The sequence below is a fragment of the Gorilla gorilla genome, chromosome 2 (genome assembly GCF_029281585.2).
Source record: "Gorilla gorilla gorilla isolate KB3781 chromosome 2, NHGRI_mGorGor1-v2.1_pri, whole genome shotgun sequence".
Lineage (NCBI taxonomy): Eukaryota > Metazoa > Chordata > Mammalia > Primates > Hominidae > Gorilla > Gorilla gorilla.
The window spans coordinates 202,819,082-202,834,953 of NC_086017.1; the positions used below are offsets into that span (position 1 = coordinate 202,819,082).

General features: G+C 38.0%; 1 long non-coding RNA gene across 1 annotated transcript in view; it reads left to right on the plus strand.

Moving 5' to 3' along the window:
* The first annotated feature begins 10,707 nt into the window (after positions 1-10,707).
* LOC129532543 (uncharacterized) overlaps positions 10,708-15,872 on the plus strand; it is a 262,209-nt gene continuing 257,044 nt past the window's right edge. The window contains exon 1 of the long non-coding RNA XR_008678302.2: positions 10,708-10,850. This is a non-coding gene — a long non-coding RNA (uncharacterized lncRNA). The remainder of the gene's footprint in view (positions 10,851-15,872) is intronic.

The window sequence follows — 15,872 nt, forward strand, 5'->3', positions numbered from 1 at the left end:
GAAAGTGACAGTCTAGCAAGACAGAACAGTTTTAGACAATAACTGCTCTCCTCTAACCAGATACCTCAGAAAAACATGTGGCACTACCCTACCAGCAAAGACCAAGCAAGAAGCCTAACCATAGGCCCTCATGTGGCTACAAGATACTACATCCCAATCCTTCCAATGAGGTGGTGGCAAAGAAGGCCAGTAGGGATCCAGGACTTTCATCCTGGCTAAGCAGTAAAGAGTCCCATCCCACCCCAGGTGTCGGTAAAGACCACAGGAAAGCCAGGAATTTCACCCCACCTTCCAGTAATGGGGCACCCACCCCATCCCCACAGGGGAGATGTAGGAGGAAGCCTGGCAGAGAGTCAACCCTTTCTTCACTGCCTAGCACTAAGGAGGCTGCTCCCCACCCTGTAGTGTCAGTGGAGGCCATGGAGGGAGCCGTAATGGGGCACTCCTACACCTGCCAGCCATAGAGGTATCAGTGAAGACCTAGTGGTTAATCTAAAATTCCACCTGCATTTAGCAGTAACGAGGAGCCCCCTCCCTTTTGGTAGTCAAAAAACAGAGTAGTGACCTGGATTTTTCTACCACCACCTGGCAGTCAGAAGGCAGCGTGGCCTTTCCTTCCCCTGCTGGATCAGTATAAAAAAGGACCAGTGAAAACAGAAGGTTTGGAGAAAGATTGAGATATCATAACATTATACTCCAAATATCCAGGTTTCAATTGAAATTCACTCATCATACTGAGGAAAAAAGTGATCTCACTCTAGGAAAAAAGACAGCCAACAGATGTTATTCTAGATGACAGAAATGACAGAATTACCAAGCAAAGATTTAAAAACAGGCGTAATATAAATAATTCGGAAGTAAGTAAGGCAGACGGCATGGCCAGGAGCAGCTAGAAGCTGGGAGAGAATCCTCAGGGTGGGGAAAGGATAAGTGAGAGATCCTTAGCGCTCCACATTCCCACTACAGACTCTTGCAACCCTAACCACAGGAGGGCCCATTGACCCTCACAGTCCCTGATACCAAGATAGGAAGCTGCCTGGAGACTGTGCAATGGCATTGCTCCTTAGAGGGAGCTCATGCTGGGTACCACACACACCCCAAGTCCTAAGCAGCTGACAGCATGGCACCATTTTGAGACCCCGGCCCCACCAGACTACATCCTGCTCAATAGCCCCTGCAATTCCATATTTCATATCCCCGGCTCTACATTAATATCCCCCTGCCTTTACTCAGAGGGTTTCAGTGGTGCCATGCCAGTTGGACCCGGCAGAGAGACAGAATCTCTGGCACTCTAGCACACACAGTATTCTGCACCCAAGGGATTAGGTTGTGCAGTACACTGGGGAGGTTGCACCCTGGGCTGAGGGAGCCAAAGCATGCTTTCAGGGCCTGAAATTGGGCTGATTTGGACGGCTGCCATTGGCAGCAATCCCACCCCCATCCTAACCCACCCCCGGTAGCACTGCTCCACCACACTGGCATGAGCCTTGAGCACAGGCTCTCCCTACCTGCAGCCACAGTTGCAGCCACCATTGGGGGCCAAAACATGTGCCGCTGTCGGTGACCCCTCCCCGCCAGTAGCAGACTTGCACAAACCTTAAGCACAGGCTCTCCCCACCCATAGCCATAGCAGCTGCTGCTGCTGCTGCCAGGGACCAAAATAGGTGTTACTGTCAGTGACCCCAAGCTTCCCAGCAGCAGGGCCACCACATACCTGCACACATCATGAGAACTGGCTCTCTTCAACTGCTGCCACTGGGAGCCAAAGTCCATGTTCCCCAAAGCCTAAGAGATGCCTGCCTATGACAGCTGCCACAGAAAGCAACCTTGCTCCCACCAGCAGCAGGGCTGCAGCACATTTGTACGTGTGTTGAGGATGGGCTCCTGCTGATCCTCATGACTGCTGCTGCTGTCACCTAAGCACTCTGCTGGGGCACTGGAGATCACTCTGCCTAGTCCACTATAGCCTGAGCCCATGCACAAAATTGAGAGGCCTAAGAACAGGCCTACCCAACCTGTCACTGCCCCTCCAGTGCCCAAATTTGCCATTGGAGAGCTGGGGATTGTCCCACCTTGTCCACTGTTGCTAGTATCTGTGCATTCCTACTGAGAGCCTGAGGACAAGCCCATCAAACCTACTGCTACCATCACAGCTGGTACCTATCCACAAGCACAACCCAGGGTTCCCTGGATTGGCCTGCCCAGTTCACTTCAGCTACCACTAACACGAGTTCATGCCCACTTTAGGGATTGTCCTCCCCTTGTCCTGCATAATGGTTGTCCTCCCACTGCAGTGGTCATTCTTCACACCACACATGCCTTCCAGGAACACAATGATTCTCTCACCTGCCTGACCCTCTGCTGACACTGCTGGTACCTGAGCAAGGTGCCTGAAGGTCTCAGAATCAGCCCCCTTGGACATGTTAACAGTGATGATCACATATGCCACCAACTGGCCAAAGAACAGGCAGGTGTGGTCCACCACTGCCACCACTGGGGCCTGAAGACTGCCCCACCATCTACATACACAGCCTTGCACTAATAATCACAGCCCAAACCAAAAATAAATCACAAAACAATCGTGTTTATAGCCAAAAAAAATGTATACAGAGACTATACTACAGCACATACCCGGAATAAAAGCCAAAATGCCCTACCTAACCAAATCCAACCAAATTTAGGAAAAAGCCCTCCCCTACAAAAGCTAATCCAAAAAAATTGGAAGGAGCAACTATCACACCAGATGTTCAGATATCAAAGTAAAAACACAAGAAACATTAAAAAGTTTGAAAAAAAGAACCTGTAAAGTAACACAATAATTATCCAGGAATAGATTTCAAATAAAAATAAACTTATAAAATATAAAAAAAAACAGAAAAAAATTTTAAATATAGAAAAAATTCAAAATAACAATATTAAGGAAAATGCAATACAAAAGAACATAAATAAACAATACACATAAATCAGAAAAAAATCAGGATATAAGTGAGAAATTCACCATATATCTATATATATATATATAGATATATGACAGAAATTCTGGAAGAATACAATGTGTATAATGATACATTGAAAGCCTCAACAATAGATGACCAAATGGAAGAGATAATTTTATAACCTGAATGCAAGTTTTTGGAAATACCCTAGTCAGATGAAAGTAAAAGAGAATAAACAAAGCATATGTGACACATAAGATACTATAAAATGACCAAATATTTGAATATGGGGGGGGGGGGGTTCCAGAAAATGTAGAGAAGGCCAAAGTTATAGAAAATGATTTAGATAATTTAACAAATTATTTAACAAAATAATAGCTTTAAAATGATCAATTCTAACAAAGTATTTAGATATCCAAATACAAGAAACTCAAAAATTTCCAAGTAGATATAATCAAAAGTTATTCTCCCAGCCCATTATAGTTAAACTGTCAGAAGTCAAAAACAAACAGATAATCCTAAAAATAGCAAGAGAGACAGCTATCCAGTCACGTGTAAGAGAATCTCCCATCAGACTTATGGCAAGATTCTCAGCAGATAATTTACAAAGTAGGAAAGAATGGGATGATATATTCGAAGTGCTGAAAGAAAAAAAACCATTAGTAAATACTACTATACCCAGCAAAGTTATTCTTCCTAAGTGAAGGAGAAATAAAGTTTTGTCCAGAGAAGGAAAACTGAGGGAATTCATTACTGCTAGACTAACCCTATAAGAAATGCTTAAAGGAGTCCTACATCTGGAAGTGAAAGGATGATATCTACCATCATGAAAACACACAAAAGTATAAAAGTCACAAGCAGAACAAACAGACAAATAAGAAAGAGAAAGGACCCAAATGCTTCCATGAAAGAACCATCGAACTGCAATAATAAACAGTAAGAGAGAAAGAAAGGAACAAAGATTACACAAAACAACCAGAAAACAATTAGCAAAATGATGGAAATAAATCCTCATACATATTACCTTGAATGAAAATGGTTTTAAATTTCCACTTAATACATATAAACTGGCTGAATGGATTTTTTAAAACATGACCCAACTACATGCTGCCTACAAGGAACTAACCTCAGCTGTAAAGACATATAAAACTAAAAAGTGAAGGGATTCAAAAATGTATTCCATGTAAATGGAAATAAAAAATAAGCAGGAGTAGCTATACTTGTAGCAGATAAAGCAGGCTTCAAGTAAAAAATAAAAACTGTAAAAAGAGTCAAATATGGTCATTATAAAATGAAAAGAAGGATCTGTTCAACAAGAGGCTATAATAATCCTAAATATATATGCACTTAACACTGGAGCATACAGATACATAAATCAAATATTATTAGATCTAAAGAGAGTCCAATACAATAATAATTGGTGACCTCAACATCTCACTCTAAACATTAGATAGATCATTGAGACAAAAAATTAACAACAAAAAATAGGATTTAAACTGCACTTTAGTTCAAATGGACATAACAGAGATCTACAGAATATTTTATCTAACAGCTGCAATATACACATTCTTCTCATCGGCACACAGAACATTCTCCAGGATATATCATTTGTTAGAACACAACACAAGTCTCAACAAATGTTTAAAAATTGAAATCATATGAAGTACCTCCTCAGAACACAATATAGTAAAATTAAGCATCAGTAATGAGTAGAACATTGGAAAATGTACAAATACATGGAAATTAAACAACATGTTCCTGAGTGAACTTTGTTCAATGAAGAAATCAAGAAGAAAATAAAAAAGTTTAGAATAAATGAAAATTGATACATAACATACCCAAACCTGTAATATACAGCAAAATCATTGTTAAGAGAAAATTTTGCAGCAATAAATGTGTACATTAAAAGAAAAACAGAATTATTTGAAATTTTAAAAATGTGATGATGTACCTGAAGAAACTAGAAAAACATAAACAGACCAAACCCAAAATTAGTAGAAGAAAATAAATAATAAACATCAGAATGGAACTAAAATAATAGAGACTAAAAAAAAAATACAATGATCAACAACATGAAATGCTAGTTTTTAAAAAAAGATAAACAAAATCAGTTAGTAACTAGCTAGACTAATCAGAAAACGAGAAGACCCAAATAAACAAAATCAGAAACAAAAAAAGGAGACCTTGTAACTGACACCACAGAAATACAAATGATCATCAGAGAGATAATGAATAACTATATACCAATAAACTGTAAACCTTAGAGGAAATGGATAAATTCCTGGACACATACAACCTATCAAGATTGAATCAGGAAGAAATACAAAAACCTGAATGGACCAGTAATGAGCAGTGAGATGGAATCGCTAATAAAAAGCCTCCCAATAAGGAAAAAGCTCATGGCCAGATGTCTTCACTGCTGAATTCTACAAAACTTGTAAAGAACTAACACTAATTCTCTCCAAACTATTTCAACAAGTTGGAAAGGAGAGAATTCTCCCTAACTCATTCTGTAGGTCCAGTATTTTGTCGATATAAAAACTAGCAAGGACACAACAACAACAGAACCACAGGTCAATATCCCTGATGAACATTGATGAAAAAACTCAACAAAATAGTAGCAAATCAAATCTAACAACAACACATCAAAAAGATAATACACATGATCAAGTAAGATTTATTCCAGGGATGATAGGATGCTTCAACATATACAAATAAATAAATGTTATATGTCACATCAACAGATGAAGGACCAAAAACAGACACATAAAAAGCATTTGATAAACTTGAACATTACTTTATGACAAAAAACTCTCGACAAAATAGGCATAGAAGGAGCCTGCCTCACCACAATAAAGGCCAAACACTGAATGGAGAAAAACAAAAAGTCTTTTTTCTAAAAACGAGAACAAGATAAGGATGCCCACTTTTACCATTCGTATTCAACATAGTACTATAGGTCCTAGCCAGAAAACATCAGACAAGAGAAAGAGGTAAAGGGCATCTAAATTGGAAAAAAGAAAGTCAAATTGTTCCTCTTTGCAGATGGTGAGCTCTTATATTTAGAAAAATCTAAAGACTCCACCAAAAAAACTCTCAGATCTGATGAATTCAGTAAGGTGGTGATAGGGACACTGGGCAGAGAAATTCTAGCCAGCAAAGGGCAGGTCCCCACTGAAACCCCACCCTCAAGCTGAAAAACCTGAAATTGCTGCCCAAAATGAGAACTTACATCCCTGTTTACTCACTCAAATGTTGCCTTTTTCTAAACCACCCAGGGCTCTGCCCTGCTCCATCCCGTGCCTATAAAAACCCCAGACTCGGCCAGTAGATGGGACTACAGCAGAATGTCAAAGTGGCTTGACTTCAAAAGGACAGTGTGATGGTGTAACTTTAAAGAAGAATTGGCTGGAGAAGGCCAGAACTCAGGGAAAGATTACCTACCTGCCCCATCCCTTTCCCCTTCCCTCTGAGAGTGACTTTCGTCAGCAATAAAATCCTCCTCATTTACCATCCTTCAATTCGTTCGTGCAAACTCATTTTACCTGGATTCTGGGCAAGAGCTTGGGAGCCACGAGTGAAGATACAAAAGGCTGTCACACTGGCCCTTTGCTCTGGCTGGAGGAGAGCAGCTGCTTCATACAAAAAGGCAAAGGGCCCATTGAGCTGTTAACACTTAAGCCATCCATGGATGGCAGAGCTAAAAGAACATTGTAACACGACCTTTGGGGCTTCGGGTGTCACAGGCACCCCTGCCTGGATGCTGCTGCAGGGCCAACATGGAGTTTGCTCCTGCCAGTGCCCAGAAGTGGCCAGCTGGATGCCGTACTTGCTCGCCTACTTTCCCATTCCACAAGGAGTTGCATGTGGTGAGCCAAGTAAATGGAGCTTGCTCCTTCCTGCACCCAAAAGCATTCACTTCAGTTTCGGCATTTGCTTGCATGCTCCCTCCCATAAGGGGTAGACAGGCGTAGGCTGAGTAAATGAGGCACCCCCTATTGAAAGTCTCATGAAGGAGTCAAGAAAATATCCTGCTTTAGTGGCAGGATACAAAATCAAAACACATTTCAGTAGCATTTCTATACACCAAAAATGAAATTGCTAAAAAAGAATTCAAGAAGTCATTCTCATTTACAATAGCTACACAAATAAAATAAAATAAAATAAAATATCTTGAATAAATGTACCCAAGGAGATAAAAGATCTCTACAAGGAAAACTATGATCTGCTGATGAAAGAAATTGAAGAGGATGCAAACAAATGGAAAGGCATTCCATGATCCTGGATGGGAAGAATTAATACTGTTAAAATGGCCATACTTGGCCGGGCGTGGTGGCTCACGCCTATAATGTCAGCACTTTGGGGGGCCGAGGCAGGTGGATCACGAGGTCAGGAGATCGAGACCATCCTGGCTAACATGGTGAAACCCCGTCTCTCCTAAAAATACAAAAAATTAGCTGGGCGTCGTGGCGGGCACCTGTAGTCCCAGCTACTCCGGAGGCTGAGGCAGGAGAATGGCGTGAACCTAGGAGGCGGAGCTTGCAGTGAGCCGAGATCGCGCCACTACACTCCAGCCTGGGTGACAGAGTGAGACTCCGTCTCAAAAAAAAAAAAAGTAAAATATAAAAAAAAAATAATGGCCATACTGCCCAAAACAATCTACAAATTCAATGCTATCCCTATCAAAAAACTAATGACATTTTCCACAGAAAATGCCACAGACATTTTCACAGAATAGACAGAATAATTCTAAAATTTGTATGAAACCGCAAATGACCTGGAATAGTCAAAGCAATCCTGAGGGGCAGCGCACTACCTGATTTCAAAATATGGTACAAGGAAATTTTAGCCAAAACAGCACAGTGCTGATGCAAGAACAGAGACATAGGCCAATGGAACAAAATAGAGACACGAGAAATAAATCCAGTATTTAGAGCCAACTGATTTTCAACAAAGGCGCTAAAGACATGAACTGGGGAAAGAACATTTTCAATAAATGATCCTGGGAAAGCTGCAAATCCATAAGTAGAAGAATAAAACTAGTTCCCTATCTCTTCCTGTATACAAAAATCAGCTCAAAATGGATTAAAGACCTAAACATGAGATCAGAAATGATAAAACTACTAGAAGAACAGGGGAAACACCACAGGACATTGGCCTAGGAAAAGATTTTATGGCTAAGACCTCAAAAGCACAGGCAACAAAAACAAATATAGACAAATGAAACTATATTAAACTAAGAATCTTCTGCACAGCAAAGGAAGCAATAGAATAAAGAGACAACCTGTTGGATAAGGGAAAGTATTTGCAAACTATTCATTCAACAAATAACTTATCTATATAATACATGAGGAATTCAAACCACTCAACAGTAAAATAAAAACAAATAATCTCATTTAAAAGCAGACATGGGCAAAGGACATGGTTAGACATTTCTCAAAAGAAGACACAAAAATGGCCAACAGGTATATGAAAAGAAAAATACACAACATTGCTATTCATTAGGAAAATGAAAATCAAAACCACAATGAGATATAATCTTACCTCAGTTAAAATGGCTATTATTAACAAAACAGGAAACTGGAAATGCTGAAGAAGATCTGAAAAAAGGCCATGCTTATTCACTGTTTGTGGAAATGTAAATTTGTACAGCCATTATGGAAAACAGTACGGAGATTTCTCAAAATACCTAAAATAGAACCATCATATGACCCAGCAACCCCACTACTAGGTATTAATCCAAAGGAAAAGAAATCAGTTTATCAAAGACATACCTACATTCCCATGTTGATCACAGTGCTATTCACAATAGCAAAGATATAAAATCAACCTAAGTGTTTGCCAATGGAACAGTTTTAACCACAAGAAAGAAAGAAATCTTGTAATTTGAAGCAACATGAATGGAACTGGAGATCATTATGTTAGGTGAAATAATCCAGGAACATAAAGACAAGTATTGTATGTTCTCATTCATATATGGGAGCTAAAATATTGATCTTATGGAGGTAGTGAGTCGAATGATAGTTTCCAGAAGTTGGGAAAAATGTGTGTGTTTGTGTGTGTGTGTGGTGGGCCAGGGTGGGTGGGGGTGTGGGGAAGAAGAGAGTTTAGTTAATGGTTCCAAACATAGAATTAGAAGAAAGGAATAAGTTCAGATGTACAATGGCAAAGTAGGATGACTATAGTTAATAATGTATTGTATATTTCAAAATAGCTACAAGAGAGAACTTGAAATGTTCTCAATATATGGTAATGAGAAATACTTGAGGTGATGGATATTCTAAAGACCTAAGTTAGTCGTTACGCATTCTATGAATGTAACAAAATATCACATGTACCCCATTAAAATGTACAAATATTATATATCATACAATTTTTTAACTAATAAACAATTGTGGTATTTTTATATAATATATTCAAGTCAGCAACCAAAAGAAATAAATGAAAGCAGATAAAGTTCATACTACATGGTCCCTTTATATATAATTCTATAAAATGCAAATATAATTGACAAAGAGCAGATGAATGGTTGCTTGCTGAGGAGAGGAGAAGAGCTCAAAAGAGAAATGCGAAGGCATGGGACAATACTCCAGGTGCTGTACCTGAGCGAGTTAGAGAAAACGCCACACTTTGAGACGAATTAAGAGTACTTTATTAGCCGGCGACCGAGAGACAGCTAACGCTCAAAATTCTCTCGGCCACGAGGAAGGGGCTTGGTTAACTTTTATACCTTGGTTTAGGACAGGGAGGCGGGGGGGTCTAGTTAAAACAATTTTACAGAAGTTAAGTAGTCAAAAAAGTTAAAAGGATAAATGGTTACAGGAAAGTAAACAGTTCCAGGTGCAGGGGCTTTAAGACTATTACAAGGTGATAGACGCGGGGCTTTGGGTGTTATCAATCAGACGAATTCCTGGAGACTGGGGATATAGCTTGCCAAGATGGAGTTTGTCTGGTTCTCTTACCTAAGGGAGAAACAAAGCCAGGTGAATAAGGAAAAAACAAGGTTGGGCATTACAAGGGCAGTTATGAATATGTTCATTATCTTGACTATTTCAATGGATTTAGGAGTGTCTACATATGTCAAAAGTTATCAAATTGAGCTGGGCACTGTGGCACACACCTATAGTTCTAGCTAGTTAGGAGTCTGAGGTGGGATGATATCTCAAACCCCAGAATTCAAAGCCAGCCTGAGCAATGTAACAAGACCCCATTTCAAAAATAAATAAATAAAATAAAAAAGTTATCCAATTGTACACTTTAAATATTTGCATTTTATATCAAATATCTCCATAAAGCTGTTAAAAAGTAGCTTAAACAACTCTGCTCCATTGTTGCCTTGCTTTCGGTGTTGATTTTGAAAATTCTAATGCCAATATTCTTTGGCATTTGTAATTTATTTTTCTGAAGGTCTTGATAATTTTGCCTTTGTCTTTGAAATGTAACAGTTCTACTAGGATATGTTTCAGGGATAATTATTCTGGTCTAATTTTCCCTGGTTCCTTGAAAGCCTTTTCAATGTCTTTATGTACTTCTGGCTTGGATCAGAGTTCAGAATATGGTCTCTGGTCCATTGTTTTGTTTTTCTTCTTCAGAGACTCCAGTAATACGAAAATTGTTGCTTCTTTGCCTGTCTTCCATTTCCAATATTTTAAAACTATTTTTATTTTTTCTTTGTCATTTTCTTTATTTTTTAAGTTAATTTTTAAAATTTGAGCCTATTTTCATCCTCCCTGAATGTTAATCACTTTTCTTATCTCAGATCCATGCAAGGCTGGACTTAAATGCTTCTGGGCAGAAATCCAGGACAATAAGGAGGCTCATATTGTCAACTTTTCTACTCTCATCGTTCCTGTTACACAATGTCTGAAAGAAAACATTTCAAACATTACATCAAGTTCTTCATTTGTTTCTTCTGTGAGTACAATTACAGTATATCAATAAGACAATGAAAATAGACTTTTACTGATAAATTTCCCAAAGCGTGGCTGCATATAACTTCTCTGATGTATTTTCCAGTGATTATACTACTTTGGATTTTGCTTCCTTTTTAAGGATTCATTTGATAATGAATCCCTAATCTAATTACATTTATTTATTTATAAATGTTGTATGTTTTAATATTTGAATGCATTGCCTAGATTGCAGAACATATGTTAAATTAAAAACAAAAAAGGATTTGATGAAAATAAAATGTCTTCTTTTGGTTAAGTCACCTCTTAAGTTCCCTCTTAAGGTGCAGGAAGCTAGAAAGAGTATCATTTCCACCATGACGATGACAACAAAGATCAGTAAAATTTGTCAAATAATAACTTTTTCTGTACCAATCAGAGAGCTGAGGTTTGCAGGGCAACCCAACTGGCCTAAAATCCAAGGAAAGGCTGGACCTTCTAAAAAGACGTTGTCAAACCAAAAGATTGCAGCAGACAATGTTAAAAAGGGAAGGAAGACTGTAATTGAGGCTATTACAACAGAAGAGAATCAAAGTCTAAGCACAAACTCAACTTCACTGAAATAGAGGGCAGGAGGGTTTCTAAGTGCTGGAATAAGCAAGTAGAAAAGTCATAGGCTATCATGTTTGCTAATTGATTTCATCTGAAGGAAACACTAACTTCTCAAATCCTTATAACAGAAGGTAGTTTGCAACTTGAAATATGGCATCCACTGAAGTTACTCCTCACCCTCCCACCCTGGCTGGGAGTTAGGAGTGCTACTATCTTCCTTGATGATTATTATTCAAAGGGAGGGCTTCCAGGTCCTTGAGAAATAATATTTCTGGGTTATAAAACTGGCAATATGCTTTTAAAAAGTGTTACACTTCAAAGAGACAGAAAAAGAATTTACAATTACAAGTAATTTGGAGTAAACGTCCTAAGAAAAGAGAGGTCAGAGGCCCAGAGTCAAGAAGAAAGCAATCTAAAGTTTTGTCAAGCTGAAGAGAATAGTAAGTCCACCTTGGTCAGATGGGATGTAAACACTGGCTTACCTAGGGCAGACCCAGAGTATCATAAAAGCTGGGAAGAATCAGGTAAAATGTTCAGTAAATTGCTGAAAGCCAAGCACAACCTAGAATGAGACTATGGAACCCCTATGAGTTGAAGATATGGAGGGAATTGTCATCCACCTGCAGGCTCTTCTCTTCCACCTGGTCCCACCCTTGACACATGGGGATTATTGGGATCACAATTCAAGGTAGATTTGGGTGGGGACACAGAGCCAAACCACATCAACAGCCAAAACCTAACAGGTGTGAGGTCATATCTCATTGTGGTTTTGATTTGCATTGCCCTGGTGATTAGTGATGTTGAGCATCTTTCATCTGTCTATTGGCCATTTGCACGTCGTCTTTGGGAAAATGTCTATCCAAGTCTTTTACCCATTGTTTAATCAGGTTATGTTTTTTCACCATTGAGTTGTATGAGTTTCTTTCATATTTTGGATATTAGCCCCTTATTATGGTTAATGATATGATTTGCAAATATTTTCTTTCACTTTTTAGGTTGCCTCTTCATTTTGTTGATTTTTTTCCTTTGCTTTGCAGAAGTTGTTCAGTTTGATGTAGTTCCATTTGTCTGTTTTTACTTTTGTGGCTTGTGCTTCTGATTTTATTGCCAAGATCAATATCAAGGAGCTTTTTCTCTATGTTTTCCTTAGGAGTTTTGTGGTTTCAGGGCCTAGGTTTAAGACTTTAATCCATTTTTAGTTGATTTTTAGCTGTTACAGGGAACTTAGTTAGCTGATTATGACAAGAGCAGCCATATCTCATGAGAGGTGTTGTTTCATCTGCCTTTTTTGTCAGACCTTGAATCACCTGTCCTACCAGGAAGGTTTCCTTATCAGGAAGCAGTTGAGCAAATGTAAAACTAAATCCCTTTACAGCAAACCAAGTGTAAGATGGGTGAATAAAGAAGTGACACAGGAAATTATTTTGGCCTCCTATAGAAAATTGTGATAATTAAAAGAGGAATAAAATGTAATGCACATATATTCTTATTGATGATGGTTAGGATCCTTGTTTTCACTGAGCATGCATTGTATGATTGGCACTCTGCTTGATGATGTAAACATAATAGATAGCAAATAGGAACCTGTACTAATAATTTTATTAATACATATTTGAATAGCATTTCACAGCTTTATAAACAGTTTGACCTAAATTATTTCATTTCACCCTCAAAAACCCCTTTGGGTAAGTAGACTAATAGTTTTTCTCTTCATTCTAGCACATAATTGTTATTTGCTGAATAAATTTTGAATTTATTCAGAGATGACTCAACGTAATTCAATGTTAAGGATTCTTATCCTTAGGTCACACAGCCTTTAAATTATCCAAATAAGTCGTATGTCCATACCACTGGGTTTCATGTTTTTTACATTCTTCAAATTTGTCTACACTTGTTCTAGTTCTTCAGAATATTGTTCCATTAGACCTATTCCTGACAATACTATTTATCTTTATATCTTTAGCTTCTAACATAATGCCAATGAAGGAATGAAAATAGTATATTTATGTGCGTAGAAGCCTCTTATCTTTTATTGGAAAAATGTCTCCATAAAAGAAATACATCAGAATACAGGGCAATGTGTAAGCCAGTCATATAAATAAATTCATTAAGTATTCTAATATGTTAAAAAGAATGCAATTAAATAAATGTGATAGGCAGACTCTTTTAAATGTCCCCCAAATATTTCCCACTTGATCCCCAGAACCTGTGAATGTGGTGAAGTATCACACCCGTGCTTATGTCATGTGACCCTAAGATGCAGATATTATCCAGGTGGGTTTGATATAATCACAGGAAGCCATAAAGACAGAGCTCTTTTTTCAGCTGATGGCAGAAGAGGAAGTCAAAGAGATTTCATGCAGGAGAAGGATTCACTGCACTACAGCTGGCTGAAAGCAGGCCACATGAGACGGAATGCAAGCAGCTATAGGACCTGAGAGAGGCCCCCATTTGGTGGCCAACAAAGAAATGGAGATCTCAGCCTACAGCTGCAAGGGATTGAATCTACTCACAAGCAGAATTGCCCTGGAAGAAGAGTTCCAGAGCCTCCAGATAGAAGCCCAGGCTGGCCAACACCTTGATTTTAGCCATGTAAGAGCCTAATAATAGAACCTAGTGAAGTGTGTCTGTATTTCTGACTTACAGGACTGTGAGATAACAAATAGATATTCTTTTATGCCACTGTATTTGTGATAAATTGCAGTAATGTAAAGCATAATAGCCGTGGCCAGAGTTTTCTATAAAAATAGAATAGCAGTGGCCAGAGTTTTCCATAAAATGTTCATGGGACTTGTTTTCCTAATGAAATCAGTGTTAACTCTAGTACTTATCTATTGCTATTGTAGCAAATTACCACAAACTGGCTTAAAACAATATGAATTTAGTAGCTTTACAGTACTGAAGGCCAAAAGTCACAAATGGGTCTCACCGAGCTAAAATCAGGAAGAGCTGTTTTCCTTTTTTGAAAGCTCTAAAGGAGTATCCACTTTTTTGCCTTTCCAGCTTCTAGAGAGCAGCTGTCTGGCCTCTGGCCCTTTCCTCCATTTTCAAAGCCAGCAATGGCTTTTCAAGACTTTCTCACATTGCATGATTCTGATACTGACATTTCTGCTTCCCTCTTCCACATAAGGAGCCCAGGTGATTACACTGAACCCATGTAGATAATACAAAGTAATGTCTCCATCTCAAAATCAATGAGATAGCAATCTTAACTTTATCTGCTACCTTAATTATTCTTTGCCATTTAAATCACATATTCACAGGTTCCGGGAATTAGAATGTAGACATCATTGTAAAACTATTATTTTGCCTACCAGATAATATGTTTTAAAAAAGATTTGTTGGTCAGGCAATGAATTGTGCAGAAACTAGCATTGATAAAATATTAACTGCAGTTTTTTTTTCACTTATGGGTGAGATATTTACTTTTGAGTAAATTTTTTTCCTCAAAAAGAAAAGTTTAAAAAGATGATGAGCCTTGGCAGTCCATGAAATATTTTGAATACTTACATGTACAAAGTTACATGCCAAAAATGTCCAAATTATCGAGAACTGTGATGGAGGAATTTATAGTAACAAGTATAATTTCTTAAATGGTATAAATCTTTATTGTTTGAAAAATACTTTCCCAGATATTATCCCATTTATTTATTACATCTGTGAAGCTTTTGCCTATTCTCCTGGCCTGTGTTTCTCTCCTTTCTCAGAAGCGTTTTAAAGATATTCTTGTTAGAGCATTCATAAGAGTGTATTTTGATAATTCATTTAATATTTGTCATTAGTGCAGGGGTGTCTCCATCTCATGAATGCTTGGGTAGTATCTGGCACCTTTGTCTGCTAATACATGTTACTGATAATGAATGTGTCTTGAGTAAGTCTTTCCTAATAATTTATCCATAGAGAAAGAATAAACAGACTAGTGACGGTTGAGGTCAGCATTGCAGAACATGTTCCTCTGATTCTGATCTTAATATCTGAGCTAAACATATTAATCAAAATTTTAGCTAAAGTTTAAAAACAAACTTTATCAAGTAATATGACCACTTCTGTGATAGAATTTGTGTCAAAATCTACATTTATTCAACCTAAGTAATATTTAGCTAAATGATATACCTTTTTATATGGCATAGTTTTTTATTTATGTTAATTAATTTTATGTACATACAAATATCTATGCATATGCATGAATAAATATCTCCATTTCTGCTGAGATATAGCTTATAAAGGCCACATATAAGTCCATTGTAGCTTAATCACTGTATTAAGGTATGATTGACATATAAGAAACATACATATGTAATGTCTACATCTTGATGAACTTAGAGATAAGTATACACCTGTGAGACCATCACCAAAATGATACGTTTTTAACAAGAATTTTCTGTTACAGTTTCTTTAAAAAAAAAGAAATCCCAAAAGTCTTCATAATGACATA